Consider the following 15,308-nt stretch of genomic DNA (forward strand, 5'->3'; position numbering starts at 1 on the left):
TGTTAAACTTCTTTAACTAAAATATTACTTTTAGATGTGTAACAAAAAGCATTTTCAAACAATTAGTTTGCCAATAATTATGTAAAATATAAAGAAACATTTTGTTATATGGACAATATGCAGGATTCTATTTTTTCGAGTGCCTAAGTTTTCCCATCGCTGAGCAAAACTGAGACGATTTGGCAATGCAATTTTCGCCGGCCATCTGCAGCGGCCGTGGAATTGGCTTCCTCCACTTAGCCCCCTCGACAAATTTGTCGCTGGCTGTTTGCAACGTGATTTTGGTGACTTGAAAGCAGCTGATAAGCGAGCTACTTGTCCGTTGATTTCCGTCTGGCTGACTGACTGGGTCCGAAACTGAAACCCAGATAAAGTGCAGAAAGAGCTGATTGCGAGTATTACTTTACAATTTGGTGCTCTCGCCGTGGCAATGTAACAATGTAATACAAGGCGCGGACAAAATGTGCTGATCGAGCGGGAAATTGCCTGATGAAGCGTGGCTTATAGAAGTAACGGAACTGCCGGCATTAGTCAGGTGAGCTGAAACCGAAGATCGAACCATGGCCAAATGCTGCGACAGCTAAAATAGCCCATCGAAAATGCCGGCACGATCACCTCGATTCGTTCGATCGGTTGAGCTCAGCTCTCCAGTACTCCACTACTGAAACTTGTACACCTGCACAGCCAATCAATTGCGCAAGAGCTTGGCAAACTCTGCTCTACCCACTCCAATCTTTGGCCAGATATTGTAGATAGATCGTGGCCAGGCTGTCAACAGATTCGTTTGGTCTGGTCTGGTTTAGTTTTGCCATTGCTTTGCACAAAATGTCATTCAGCTCATTGAAATGGAAAGCTGAAAAATTAACATTGCTAGCGGACACTGTGGAAACAAAAAAAATTGTGCATACAAAATACCAATTGTAAATGGAAAATAACCGAAGCAAGAGAGGAAGTTGGTCTGGGTTGTCCAGACGATTATGGTATCCTCTAAAAATTCAATTCATTAACTTTAGTAACAGCAAAAACTATGTATATGATATATAAAATGTTTTGACTATGTCACAAGATTAGTTTTGTGGTGTATATGTATATAATGCACATAAGGTTCGGGAAAAATTAATTCTAGAGCAATGAAAAAATGTAAGAATAATTCTATATGCTTGAAATGTTTTCTATTTACCAAATTTGCAAAAATCAAACAATATTTTCCTACAGCATTAGACAGCATTCATTATTTATAACATTTCGATGAAAATTTAAATAAGTTGCATGTATTCGTATACGAATGTATGAAGTTGAAAATATGGTTCAATGATGGCTTAAACAATATAGGATTTATTTTTTCAAATTTAAGTTGAAAATTTTATGGGCGATAGTATTTTGAATATTTGATGATAAGCCATTTGGAAAATGTGACGATACCCCTTGATACCTTATAAATTTATAAACGAAACATATATATCTAGCAGATCCATTCTAAACGTCTGCTCACTTGGCATTCTACGTACTTGCCGAGTTGCCGGCATTTGGCGAGTGTTACGCGACTTTGAGCGCTCTAATTGTGCGCTTGTTGGTTCGGCCAACAACACAGTGAATTCGGCATACAAAAAACGTCTAAAATACACAGCAAAAGTAGCAAGTAAAACAAAAAATAAAACAAAAACAAAAACACACAGCGACATGCAACACTGCACAGGCGGGGAACATTTAGTTGCGCTGAAAAGCCAAACACAAATAACTAAACAACAACATACAGAGAAAAAAAAACAATCGAAATGTACAGACAAAACACGCGACTGCCACGGCAGATAATTTGCCATTAAGTGGAGTGGAAATGCGTAGGAAAATATGATATAATCGGGCGGAGAATGGGCGTACATGCATGGTCGGGCATATGGAACCGTTTTGCATTCAAGATCAAGTTCAAGTTTGGAGCGATTATCGTGCCTTGTTGAAGTGTAGCCAGCGTTTGATGGGAAACTGGCAATTGGCATTTTCACAAACCGAACACCAGCAACCGCAAGGGCCTTGGAAATTAGCCAAACGGCAAAGAAAAATCACCTTTTGACCCACTTTAAATAGCGATCGATGAGGCGCTGGTCGGGCTGTTGGGCATAATGAGGCAAATGATGTTGCTGCCGGTGATTGATGGGCAAACTGCGAATCACTGTTGGAAATCAATCCGAAGGCACTGTGTAATGAGGATGTAGTTGCGGATAGTAGATGCTATCTGTCAGATACAAACTGAAGCCCCGCAGCGGTTGTCTTGGGTGAAATTCTGAAAATCAACGGCACGAACGGAAGTCGGCGGCAATTTGTGAGCGCAAATCATGTTGTTACATACAAAGTAAGCTGCTGATGGTTTGGCAAAATGTCAAATGCGAAAAGCAGATGCTAGCGGTTTGCTATGGGCTTTTATTTTCTGCCATTTTTTCTCCTCTATTTTTTTTTGCGGCAACTTTAACAGCACGAACGTGACTGTTGCATTAACGGGCCTTAAATCGCGGCTGGGATTGCCACTTTAAGTTGCAGTCTTTTAAGTGTGTCATTTCCAGTGCCTGAAAGCACCAACAAGGTGCAGTGATTCACGCACACTTGCACCGCTCACACAGATACGAACTCACACAGGCGCACTTAATTATGCATTAGGCTGCTGCATTGACAGCGACACTTTAGTTTGGGATAAAGGGGAAAGGCTAAGGGTTCAACGAACCCATGGTCCCTCGACAAGGGTTAATGAATTCCTTCGGGTTAAGCTATGAAACCCATTTAGTAATAAATTTCCAAAAAATGCTTTTAATTTTTAAACAGACAAGTAGTTTTTTATTCAAATATGTAACCTTCGTTACTACAATTTTCTATTATAGATCATATTTTATCTAAAACACCTTCAATAAGCGGTTACATTATTTTCAGAATTATTATGATTTATTATATAAATCAAATTTTACACCTCACTCAGAACATATTGCAGCCAATAGCATTAAGAATATATCGAATTTGCTTAATGAATGACAAACATAAGCTCTTATGAGCTTAATTTATTAGGGTCTAGACCACAACATAAGTGCAAACATTCCTTGGCAATCTCAAATTCGATAATTTGCCTAGAGAATTATCTGCAAGAGAGATAGTTATAATTTTCTCAAAGCCTTTACATAAACTGGCCACAAGGGGAAAGCCGATAGTTGGCCTTCTGTTTTGTACTTGGCCAAATTGAACTATGTACCTGGCCAAACACCACACAAGTGCGATAATTTAAATCAGCTTACCGTCTGACCGAGCGGCACTCTCCATTAAATCAGACTCCATTGTTTACGACAATCAATTGCCACCTTAAGATCCCCTTGCCCCCAATGTTGCCAGTTTGGCAACGGATTCCGGGCTTTAGGCTCCTGGCCAACTGTCAAAGGTGGTTGCCGTAATTGGCGAAATACGTTGGTCGTTCAATGGAGCGTGGAACTGCTCCGCTGGGTGCAGGTTGCCGGTCACACTTCAATGGGTCCAGAACGCGAAGAGGGGGGCGATGGAGGGTTAAGGGGCTACAGTCACCCCCATTGACGACTTAACCCACGCATGTGGCCATTGTGTGTAGATTTCAATTGAAAGTGCTGTACGCAGAAACGCGACCAAATCGATGTTGCCTCCATGTTGTTGTTGTCGTTTACTGACCACTGAATAATGGCTTAATGTGTGCATCTGCCTCTGTGTCTGTGTGTGTGGGTGTGTGCCTGTGTGTCTGTGTGGGTGACGCATGGCAGCTGTGCGCAAATTTATATTGCCTACTTTTCGGGGAGCGAGAGCTTTGCAAGTGCAATTGATTTTGTTTTGCTTCCTAGCTGCCCGCACATGACCAACATTGTCTCCAACTCTGGAATCTAACAGTTTAATAACACTTAAAAAAGTTGAGGTAAAGAAAAAAAACATTTTAAAGTACTTATATCGCTTGTCATAAGGTTAGTATCAGGTTTTACAATTAGTAACATGACTTAAAATAAATAAATAAAATAAATTAATATTATAGTGTTTAAAGTGTCACTGAGTGTCTCAAGCTGTTTTAAAAACCAACCAAAATAAAGAAACATTTTTACAAATATTTGAGAAAAATGTATGTTAGAATATAGTATTCATATGTACATAGATATGCATCTGGGCAAGAAAAGGCAAGCTTAAAATTTCGCATTTTGTTTTAGTACATTAAAATGTCTAAGACATTTAGATTTCAGCAATCAGTTCATTAAGTTTTGTTGAGTGTAAAGAATCCTCACGCATCGTTGGCCAAAAAGCGAGAAAGAGAGATGCAGAGAGAGAGAGAGGGAATGAGAGGAAAGACAGTGAATCCTGGCCGCACGAGCGCCTTGTTTATTGAATTTGGGCGCTTTTGTGTGAGAGTGACAACGACGGGTGTCTGGCTCCTGCAATTGAGGATGTAATTTTTGCATGTCTCCGGCATTAAATTCTGCGCCGCCCTCCCTCGTCCTTTCTGCCTGGCATTCCCCATTCTCCATCTGCATGTGTGTGCTCCTGGGCAATTAGGGCTATGACATTCCGCTCTAAATCTCCTGCACACTTTGCTAATTGTTTCCAATTCCACAAACACACCCACAGATAGCAGACAAGTAAATGCTGAACTGAAGTCTGACCTCCGGCAAATTGGCTGTGAAAGTTCAGAGGGAAATGTTTCAATTATAATTGTTAAACAGCACGCCATGCCTTTGATTCCTGTCCTTTATTAATCTGAATTTGACCCAATTCGATTGGAAGAATGCTAATTCAATTACCAAACTCATTTTCTAACCGACATTTGATTTACATTCGTTTTGAATAAAAGCTGCCCTTAACTACACTTTTCCATTCAATTTGGCTATTCAGTGCAGTGTCCGAACTTCTGGCAGGTAAATGCATTTTCATAGCCATCGGCTCTCCAATTTCATTCATTACCAATAAAATGGCTAAGCCAATTTGAATTTGTACACTAAGCAAAAGGGGTGACTTATTGCTATTCCTAGTCATTCTATTTAGGACGAAATTTTTGACATTACTTAAATTAGAGTATTAATTGAGAATGACAAATATTTAAGGTACTTAAAAGCCTGAGAAACTTGGCAACTGCTTCCATTTACCCAGATCAAAACTACTATTCTGTGTGATAAATCATCGTTTGATATTTGAAAAATGATTCCAGTTATTTCTCCAATTAATGTTCGGTATCTGTATTATAATTAAGCTAGGAAGTAAAACTAATGTCTGACATGCACGAAATATGTTCTTTGTACCACATCTAATAAAATTTATGCGATACTGTGGTTAAGCTATTAAACTCCCAATAATTCCCTAATTAAATTACCATATACTTAAGGAAATTTCACCATAATTGGTAGCCAATTCGGTGGTGTTTTTTTAACGTGCAAGTAAAACATATCGAACCGATTCGAACTGAACCGATTCAACCGAGCACAGCTCGTCTCAAAATACGGCTCCCTGGAAAGCGCGTGTTTTGTCGTTTTGGCCGCACGTGATCTGTGTGAGTAATAGGGCCTTTCTCGGCGGGACTTCCCCCCCTTTCCCCTTTCCCCTTTCACCCTCACGCATCACTTTGCATTTGCGTGCAGCGATTTGTGTGTGAGTGGCAATCGAAGCCGACTTCTGATGCCTCTGTCGTTTGTCGTTTGCCTTTTGTTATAGGCTTTTAATTGACATACGCGTTTTTTACACGATTTCCCAGTTGCTTGCCGGCTGCTCCCCTTCAAACCAAACCAACTGCATACTAATGACTTCTGCTTTCCAATTCTCTTTGCAGTTCCCGATGACGACAACGAATAGGGCTGTTTGAGTCTTCTGGCCAACACATCACCTAGCCGCAGAGGTGAGTTATTAGACAGCGTTAGACTAGGTTCAGTTAATTGGCCTCGCATGCTCCCCGATGATAATTAAAGCCGACAGTCCAGACGGCTTGGATTATTGGTATTAGCACCGATTTTATGACCTCGCACGCGCTTCCAGCTCATCAGCCGACGTACACTTTGTATCTGTCCATAATTCATTTTTATGCTACCTGAGTTTTTTCTTCTGTATTTTTTGGGCTAAATTAGAAATAAAAGCTTCAACTTTGCCGATGCTTTTTGCATAAACAGAAGAAACCAAAACATGGTAAGGGATTTTTGGGGGCATTGTGTGGCAAGTGGGTGCCATGTGAGCTGTACGAGCTTTCACTCGAAGTGGTTTGAGTGGTTTCCCGTTTTTTGATACCAGTCAGCTGCATTCGTGGGAAAAATAAATAAAAAAAAGCTTGGAAAATGTTATCACAACTAAAGAAAAGCTTTGCCTAACTATAGCTAAAAAATGCACTTAGAAAATAAATAGATAAGAATATGATTTTATGCCAGAAAAAAACTGGTAACAGTTATAAAACCATTTCTATGACACTCTAAACAAAGATCCCTATGTATATCCCTTTGTATATAATATTTTATGTCACTTTTGCTTGAATATACTTTTGACTGAGCGCACAAAAAACTATTAAGGATAACTCTTTGAGCCGCCCTCGGAGCTTTCACCTTAGCTTTGCCGACCAGCAGCTTTCACTCACAATCCCGTCGTCAGCTGTGTGTCCTTTGTGCCGAGCTGCGAACCGAGAGACGCAAACTCGAACTTCGCCAGCCAGTCTCCCAACGAGCCTTTTGTGGCACAGAACGCGCGCTCCTTGTCGAAAGTTGGCCAAAACGCAAAAACGGCAGCGTGTCGGGAGGCGGCTGGAGGCGGTGGGCGGGGCTGGCTCGGTGCCACGCGCAATCCTAAAAGTAAAATGAATTAGAAATTGTGCGCGCTCCGTTGTTACATAAACGTGGCAATATTTTGCGCCCACAAGCGCACACATGAAGTTGCCCAAAAATCGCGTCCTGCGAGAGTGAAATTATCCTGGCCAAGTTGCTATAGCCTTTGCCTTCGCAGTTGCTGTTGCCGTTGTTGTTCCACCGAGTTCGCTGTGGTCGTGTCTGTGATGGTGCTCACGTATATTATGTAAATGATTATGTGCCAGAAACGGAGCGCTCCGACTCACGAAGACCAGACCAAACTTCGTCGTCATCAGTCGTCCTCGTGAATGTTTTAGCCGAGATGTGGAGCCGAGCCCACTGTTCATAGTCTGTAGTCCTGTGTCCTGAGACCTGAGACTGAGTCCTGAATCCTGAGTCCTCAGTGCCAACTTCTCAGTCCAAAGTGGGCAGAATTTCGAGGGTTGGCGTCGCGTCCACCTTTGCGCTCTTGTTTCGGGCTTACGCCGTCCACTGGACACCGCAATCACTAAAGTTTGGCGAGTGAAAGCCCCCATTTTCATCAAGCCCTCACCTCCACGCGGCTTACTTTGGCCACAAAGTATTCGTTTTGCGACCCCCTACTGAGAAAAACTTGTTATAATATCAGGAATACATTTTCAAAGTGGAACAATGTCTTCAGGGTCTTATACATTTTTTATTAAGTTAAGAATAACCAAAAGCAATTTTGAAAAATGAATTGAAAGTTGCATGCAGGCAAGCAAATTAAATCAAGAAATGCAAGAGTTTTCAAAACTGAAGACTTTCAAAGAGAATAACAAATATTTATTACAAAATATTTTAGATTGAAACACTTTCTCTGTTTTAATAAATTTAAAAGATGACTTTAACCTATTTGTTTGACCGATACTTAGAATGTTGTTTTAACATATAGCTTTAAGATGGAATCAAGCTTGTCACTGAATAGTTTTAGTTTTTTTTTTTGTTTTAAAAAGCATTTATTTACCTAAGTGTAATCCTTTCTTTGAGTTTGCTTCTGCTTTGGGTAAATCCTTTTTTGTGACGACACATGAGTGGGACTGTTTGTGTGGGCGGTAGGCGGAAATACAAAGCGATGCGGACCCTGCAGAATGTGGCAACAACGAGGACAAAAGGCAACTAAATTGTTGCCAAGTTGTGCTATCTTTGGCAGCTCGCTTGGCGGCTCCTTTTTAAAGCGATTTATTATGCCTGAAAGCGAATAATTTACACACACACACAAGTATACAGACACACACACACACGGTTGCCGCACCTCGTCTGTAATGAATAAGTTATTTAAAAAATGTATATATACATATTCGCTAGGCAGCGTTATATACCTCGTGCATATTAAGCAGATGGCTTTTTGCAATGGCTGGCAAGGACATTTCGCTCCTGTTTCATGGATCCTGGTCCCGCCATGGATGGGCACATGGGTGACCCTTTCTTCTACTGGCCGAACGCTTAATACAAATCAAATTTGAGCATTAATTCGACTAATTGGCTCTGATAAAGGGGAGCGGTCGTGTTCGATGGTAAATTGAATGAAAAGCCCGTCCGGCGGTTTACTACGGTTTATTCAATTAAACTTCCCTGTTTCGCAACCGCTCTTTGGGGGGCTATGCATTCAAATGGTGACCATAGAGTTTCGAATATGGGCACTGCACTTTTAAATCGGATTTACTCGATCTTCGTCCAGTTGGGGCTAACAGTTTGGGCCAACTTTTCAGTCCTCAATTTAGCTATTGTTAGGGTCTTATCAACTAATCTTTGAAAAGCTTTGGTATTACCATAATAGTAGAAGAAAAATCAATATTATGAAAAAATGAACAGTGTGTTGGGCGTTTCGTAAAAGTCGCACGCTTATTTTTGACAAATAACAATATTATTGTAATACAAACTAATGTGGCCTTAATATGGATTTAACAAGCTACTATATATTCTAATTTAGAACTTAATCTTTTTCACTCCCTTAACAAAAGAGCTAAAGTTCTTTACAAATTCAGTTCCCATGCTGATTTAATGTTCAGCAATTACCATTATAGAACAGGTCCAATAAATTCTATTTTATTAAAGACTAACGAAATCCGATTGGAAATTTCCATAATATTAGAGTTAGAATTTGTGAGCTCTCTAAAATGTATTAAACGTTCTAATTCATCTAATTCAAATTGCACCGCGTGTGCTTTATGCATTTATTTATGTTTACACCAGGTTAAAAGTAACTCCAAAACAGTTTCCCAACTTTGCAGATAGCGAAAGTTCTATGCGGCTTGCCCCCATCAAAGAATGGTCTACTTTCTGTGAGTTGGGTGTTCCCTGGAAAAAAATTCCCCAGTGCGCAGATAATTGTGTTTGACTTAGATTGAATAATAGATGAGCACGGTATGTACGACATCATTTTCAGGTGACATGGAAATTACAAGTCGCACCCATTTGCCCCAATAAACATTTCCACATCGCCTATATAGAGAGAGTGTGAGGTCTGTGTGGCCGATTTTTCACATGACTTGCCATCCTCTGCTATTTAAATTTCGCAATTTCATAATTTTCATAATTTTATAATGGCCTTGCTCAATTCCGCCGCAGCGGAACCCAGATTCGAGATGTTGTGCATTTCATTTTGCAATTTTCTCAAGCCCACGGAGTGCAATGTAAAATAAGATTTGCACACGAAACTGCAATCAGCTGGATGTGTTTCCTCAACCTCCTAAAATCTACTTAATTTTGGGTGCGTGTTCTGCGGATTGCTTCTAATTTTGAGTTTTGCATGCCTCGGCAATTAAAAGTTGAACAGCCGATTCAGCAGGTAATCGCAAGCAGGCAGGTAAATCTTCTACAAGAGCGAAGCAGGGGGACAATAATTACAGATGTCATTATGTTCCTGCGTCAACGATTTCACCGGCGCTTTTTCCGAGTGGTCGGAGATGGGGCAACTTCTGCTGTCGGGGCAAATGTCAGTGGCAAAAGTTTTTGCTAAACTGTTTGACTTGTGCAGCCGCAAGCAAACAGTTTGCCAAACTCTGCATGACAGACAGCGGCTTTCCTTTCGAACTCTGAACTCCATACATGTAGACAACCATCACGCAGAAAAAAGTGCCTGACTTTGTGATTTTCAATTTATGTTATTAAAATGGTCATTATCAGACATTAACCATGCTGAAATATTTAAGTTAATATTGTCTATAACTTCAGCATCTTGCAAATTGTTATTTATAGTACGACTTTTTTTTAGGGAAGAATTAAACTAAAAAATTGTGGTTGATATAATTTTTTGTGAACATTTAATTAAAACTATAAAAAATTTTTATTTCCAACTTTGTTTTTTCCTGTGTATAAGATATGAGACTGACTAAACTTTGGGGTTCGACTTCATCTAAGCGGAAAGTCAAGAAGTCAAAGTGCATTTCAAAATGAATTTATGGTCGGCTTACGGGGCGTATGGGTGATATTTCAGTTTATTGCCGAAACTGGCGTGCAAATGAAAATAGTTTGTCTTGCCCACTTTTTTTTTTTATTGAATTTGCTCGAAATGAATTTAGTTAAATGCTAGGCACCAAACAAAGGTTCTGGTTGTGGGTCAAAACTTGCCAATGTTCAAATTTATTATGGCACACGAATAGTAGAAACTCTGCTTCATGTAAGGGTTCACATTGACAGAGTGTTCTTTATGTCTTTTATAGTTTTATGTGGAGCATAATCAATAACAATTTGCATTTATATACAATGGTCTGAGTGGACGACGTTCGGTTCACGATGGAATGGACGGGTCCATCAAGTTCCCTGCAGACAAATACCCACACTCGAACCGAGACCCAAATATATGTACGTGTATTGTGCACCAGAACTGAACAACAGAAAAAAGAAAACAACAAATATCGAAGCCAAATGGTAAAATATATATAAGTATGAGGCAGTACAGGCTGTAAAAAAAATACATTTCACAATGCTGTGCAGGTTATATTATGCGAATTGTGGAGGGTTGAAAAAAGTACAGATTCCTTAATAAGATTATTTGAAGAATTTTACTACAGTAGATGAAAGCAAAAGTGAACAAATTAATTTGCTTCTCGTATTCGTGTTGTGTAATATTTATGCTAAAATAAATATTTGCATTTCTTTAAATGTTTAAATTAAGACAAAGAAATACATGACCAGATTTAAGCCAAGGAATTTTTACTGGTAATTTCTCTATCAGTTTTCCTCTTGCACAAGATGCCAACTGAGCGTGTCTTATAGAAATGTTTAGGAACGCAAAGAACTCTCAAGCGCAACGCACTGTTGCAAGCGTAATTCCGATTACAAAAGCAGAAAACAATACCGAAAATCCCGCTTTAGTGGTGCTCGTACTCCTTTATGGTCTTCGATATGCTTTGTCCCTATTTTTGGTCAACTCGTGTTCCATTTTTTCCCCTTTTTTGCCGACAAGCTGTGCAAGAAAATGCCAAACAAATACACAATAAACAAAAGCGCTCGAACCCAAACACACAGTACCTACACCCACAAACACAAAGCAAACTTTTGCGACAACTAAAAACGGCAAAATATTTTTGCTTGTCTTTGTTTTCAGGAGGGTTTTCCGAGCGAAAGAGATGGGGATAGGAGGGAGTGAGGGAAAGAGTGATAGAGAGGGAGAGAAAGAGAGAGAGAGAGAGAGGAGCAGCCATAAACATGGCACACATCCTGGAGGCAAGAACTCGAGTGGCTTTTGTGCTGCTGCCAAAAGCGGAAATGGGTAACAGCACCGCATGGGCGGGATTTTCCACCACCTCAGTGTCCCAGCTTTTCCTCTCTCTCTCTCTTTTTCTTCCATTTTTCCCGACGACTCCTGTGCGTGCCACGTATTTAAATTAGTATGCAACATGAATGGCAGCCGCCATTGCCATCACTCATGTTTCCCTGATAAACTCTTTGGGACTGGGACTGTACAGTATGTGTGTGCGTGTGTGTGTGTCTGTGTGTGCCGTGTCCTTGCCTTGATTTGAATTTTAAACTTGTGCAAGGCGCAAATGAAAGCGAGCATTAGCGAAATGCCAGAGCTCCGGCTGCCTGATGGCTTGATGAAATTTTCGCTCAATGACTTATTCAGCCTTCCCACGCTCACTTAGCGATTTTCCCCAAACGCTGAACTTTGACTTCCTTTCGGAGCGCCAGGATATAGGCATCCCAGTGATAATCACCTTGGAGACAGAGTGCGCTCATAGCTGCCCTTTTTGCCGCCTGGGCTGCATTGACGCCATCGCTGCTCCTCGAGAAGGACGTGCAGGGCTCTTGATTGTGGGTTACGCTGAGATAAAATGGGACTGCACCCGCCACGAGAACAACAACAATGATGACGATGACGATGCCGATGCCGATGACGATGATCATGATGATGATGATGCGTGCACGTCTGTTGCCCTACGCTCGTTTGGCGTCTATGCCAATCAAGTCAGGCAGACAGCTAGGAGGAGGCTCTAAGGACAACAACCCACTACGAGAACGACAAAAGTGAAAGCAACAAAATCTCCATCATCGATTGTCATTCTGGGCAGAAGTTGACGCATACATAAACACACTGAGGCAAACTAGATAGTTGCCATCCTAAAATGCATTGTGAAGATGACATTTAAAGCTCCATTGAGACATTATTTCCATTCTAATAATCTTGACCTGTCTCGCTCAATCATATGTAGTTATTCTTTTAACTGTTAGGCTTGAGATATATGATACTTGTATACGTACATGTGTTTATCTGGTAGATTTGTTTATTTTCATTATATATTTTTTTATTTCTGATTTGAAATTGATTTTGAAGCAGCTCAAATGCCAAATTAATTGGACTAAAATTAGAGTATAAGGCAGGTATTAATCAGAATGTGTAAAGAGCCCAAAACTAGAACTTGTTAAAAATATTCTGTTTATAAGTGGTACAATATCGTATACTTTTAAGACAATCTGTTTTAGCTATGTGTAATTTTCAAAAAATTTTATAATTTTAAATTTATGATTTACTACGTTTTATTTTTGATACAATATTAACCTGCAACCAAAATTTAAATAATAAATAGAATCTCATTTGTTTTTTACCGTATACACATGCTGTATTGAGGCATATGTCCGTGTGCATCTCCATCCATCTCTCGTTCGCTCTTCTCGTACAACTATAGCCATGAATATTTATGCTTTGTTGCGAGGTCCTGCTACCCGGAATGTTTTGGATGTTGATGTCGGCTTTTGGATCCAAAGAGGTGACAGGGGGGGTGCGGTGCTCTAACCCAGCCGATGTTCTTCAAGAGCACAACCTGTCTGGCAAATCAAGTGTGCAAGTTTGAATTGGGTCGGCTGCTGTTGCTGCTGCCGGGCTTAAATGTTGTTTAAACAAAACTTTGATTTCATCATACTTGGCAAAGTATTTAGGGGCAAGGGCCCCTATATGCAAACTGCATCTTTCGAACTTTGAACCAAAATCCAATTTCCGATATCAGGTAAATGGAAGCCCGAAACTTTGCCAAATGTCCACTGGATGTTCCGGCTTTAATTAATAACCCCAACCCATGGATCAATTCTGCTCCTGATTTATGCTAGCCATCGGCCACAGAATCGATACGATTTCAGTTTTATGTATCGCCCGTAAAAACAGATTGCAGTCAAATGCCATTAAGCATTATCCGCTACTCATGCAAGCACACAAACACTGGTGCACTCAATTTAATGATTGATTTCAGTTTAATTGCTTTCAATTGTTTTGCGGAATGCATATTTTACAAACGGCTGACTGCCCAGGGCGATAAGTAAGCAATAAGCAAACATTTTTCTCCCCTTCAGAATGACGTGTGAGCCCAGGCGATTTGTCAAAGTACCGGCCATTCCAGCCCCGGGTAAATATTATGCAAGACTTTTGGCCCAAATTCGCATACCCTTAACATACTCGTATCTCCGCCCATTGACAACTCATCAAAAGCGACTGGCAAGGTCATGATGTGCCAAACACCCAGGGGGCTTTCAAGAAAATGGCAAAAAATAAAACCAAAAGTACATAAGAACCTTTTTGCAGAGAGAAAAAACCTCTATAATTTGTATTTTATTTACTTAAAACTATCTTTTATAAATAATTCGGATGATTTTTGTATACTTTGTTAAAATAACTTGATATGAACCAAATGCTATACGTATACGTAATATATAATAATACCGACTTGACAAAAACAACATTTATGCAAACTTTGTGAACCAAAGAAGAAAAACAGGGAAAATCTTCTTTTAACACAAAGGTATAGTTTGAAAGCATGTCTTGTTAGCTGGCTGTGTAAACGCTGTTTTGTTGGTTTTCCTGGAACCATAGTTTTTTTTCTGTGTTCTTCGATCTGTGTGTATCTCTAAGTGTGGGCCACTTTTCCTCAATGCTCCCAAGTTTGTCACACTTTCAGCAGGGCGCTCAGATATTTTGCCGACTGGCTCTGTATCTCAACTTTTCGCTTTTCTTGTTTATTGATTTTTCCGTCCCGACCCATCTAAGTTTGCTGTACTTTTCTCGCATTATTTATTGTTCCGCTTCGTTTTCTGGGGACTTTCACTACTTTTGAATCTTTGCTTGCTGAGTATTTATAATTGCACTTAGCGTTTTACAAGTGTCCAAGGAATGGAGTGGTGGCAACGGCCAAAGGGGCAGGTTTCAATACTAATTAAGTTGGCCAGTTCGTGGGCCACATTTCCGACTGCGGCCGAATTCAGTGAAGTGAAGTGGCTGGGTGGCAGTCGGCCGCCCACTTCTCGTCCTTTTCCTCTGAGTGGCCTGAGTGGCACTTGCCGTCGGTGGTAATGACGTCAGTGCGGACAGTTTGTGGCTGGATTGGCGGTAAAACCACCCGGCAGGTGTGTCTGTGTCTCCTTCGGCGGAGGTGTGTGCTTGTAAGTGACAGTCAGTTGCATATATATGTCACAGCAATTAAACTCAAGCTAAAAATAAACTGGACAGGTTGGCAAATACCAAATTGAACCCACATCAAAATACATTTTCCGAACAGCGGGGTCACGAGCTGAATATATAATTATACATATCACAGGAAACCTATCAAAGATAATTGAATTCCACTGCGCATACCACAGGTCGTATGAGCGATTTTATTAAAATTATTGCCCGAAAAAGGAAAACTGATAGGCCAATCAAATGTCAAACAAGTCAAATGAGCTCGATTATTGACATAGTTTAGGTCTCATCATAATTTTCATATTTGGGGCAGCTTTTAAATATTTGAATCGAATTCCACTGAACGAACACATGCATCGGTGAACAAATAACAATAGGCGTAACGAACAAAAGCGAAATTTTCCGGGATCAGAGGGTCTTGCGGAGTTCGACTGTAAACACATATGGCCAAATGACCTCTAATCGGCCCTATTGTAATTTGTTATATAAATAAGCATAATATGCTGTGTATCATTACCATTAGCCTCGTCGTTATTGGGGCTGGCCAGATGCCAAATTTATATCATCTTTCAGCATAATATTCACTACATATACCATAGGTATTG

The 15,308-nt window shown here is 40.3% G+C and overlaps 1 protein-coding gene across 13 annotated transcripts in view; it reads left to right on the forward strand.

Moving 5' to 3' along the window:
- The window catches only part of LOC128266304 (polyglutamine-repeat protein pqn-41), a 54,745-nt gene that overhangs the window by 15,024 nt on the left and 24,413 nt on the right, over window positions 1–15,308 (forward strand). For 3 of the 13 annotated variants that reach the window (XM_053002726.1, XM_053002725.1, XM_053002727.1), the window contains exon 1: window positions 6,586–6,800. The gene's annotated coding sequence lies outside the window, so the exon portion shown is untranslated. Of the gene's footprint in view, window positions 1–5,800; window positions 5,867–6,585; window positions 6,801–15,308 lie in introns of those variants that run through there. The other 10 variants (XM_053002736.1, XM_053002733.1, XM_053002734.1 and 7 more) reach the window with 8 other exon arrangements.

The sequence above is a fragment of the Drosophila gunungcola genome, chromosome 3R (assembly GCF_025200985.1).
Source record: "Drosophila gunungcola strain Sukarami chromosome 3R, Dgunungcola_SK_2, whole genome shotgun sequence".
Classification (NCBI taxonomy): domain Eukaryota; kingdom Metazoa; phylum Arthropoda; class Insecta; order Diptera; family Drosophilidae; genus Drosophila; species Drosophila gunungcola.